This window comes from Crocodylus porosus, unplaced genomic scaffold, assembly GCF_001723895.1.
Source record: "Crocodylus porosus isolate Cpor-Errol unplaced genomic scaffold, CroPor_comp1, whole genome shotgun sequence".
Classification (NCBI taxonomy): Eukaryota; Metazoa; Chordata; order Crocodylia; family Crocodylidae; genus Crocodylus; species Crocodylus porosus.
The window spans coordinates 207289151-207290130 of NW_017728886.1; the positions used below are offsets into that span (position 1 = coordinate 207289151).

A 980-nucleotide genomic window follows, 5' to 3' on the forward strand; every position below is an offset into this window, starting at 1 on the left:
TAATAGTTTCTTTGGTTTCAAAAGTACTCGTGGTTAAATATAGGCATATAATGAAATATATGAATCAGATGTTTCATAGTACCAGTACTTGTATTGTATACACTACAGAAAATGTATCTGTTTACTCTTCTCCTGACCTAATGGAGGCTGATGCCAGTAACAATGAAGAATTAGTACTTAGGGCAATCCCTTCTAAGGCTTTCAACTTGATGCTAAAACCTCATTTGCAGGGAACAGTCCTGCCACACCAGGATGAAATTTTACCCAGAGTGTAAACATCTTGGTATAGGGGCTTTCTGTCTGTTAGATATCATATAACAACTAGTACAATGATGCTCTCGTCTGTGATTAAGGTTCCTAAATATTATTTTTAGGGACCTACTTAAATTGCAGCAAGACAAAGTGTTTTTCATGGCCTGCTTGCAGTGCACAGAGCGGATTTCATGGGCATTTCACGGCAGCCCTGTCCCTCAGTGCTGATTGGTGGACAGGTCCTGGATGAGGGGAGAGGAGGGACAAGGGGGCAGCCGCCACCTTCATGCCTGGCTGCCCTTCGTGCTACCCCATCCCTTGGCACTGATTGCTGAAGAGGCCCCAGCGGGCAGAAGAGGGACAAGTGAGCAGCCACCATCTTGTCCACTGCCCTTTGTGGCACCCTGCCAGCTGGTGCCTTCCCCTCTTGACAGCAAAGACTACTGGCTGTCACTGGGGAACCAACATTTTATTCTTATTAATATTTTTTTGTGGATTTTGCGGACAACCCTGCATTTTACGGTTTCTGCAAAACCATGAATTGAGTAGGTCACTAATTATTACTGTAGAAATAATAAATACATTTTAAGAAAGTATTACTCCAGTCAGGGATCAAGACAAAACCCCAACTTTCCTGCTGCTTGTGTAACTTCTTCTATCCCACACAACTGAAACCAGCAAAGCAGCATGTCTTCCTATAATTGAATATTTGAGCCCATGGTTAGAAA

The 980-nt window shown here is 43.2% G+C and overlaps 1 long non-coding RNA gene across 1 annotated transcript; it reads right to left on the reverse strand.

Moving 5' to 3' along the window:
• Positions 1 to 412: 412 nt before the first annotated feature.
• On the reverse strand, positions 413 to 613 carry LOC109324952. Its single transcript, XR_002105052.1, has 2 exons — positions 563 to 613; positions 413 to 463 (listed from the first exon to the last, which is right to left on the reverse strand). It is a non-coding gene; the product is annotated as an uncharacterized LOC109324952 (long non-coding RNA).
• Between the last annotated feature and the right edge of the window lie 367 nt (positions 614 to 980).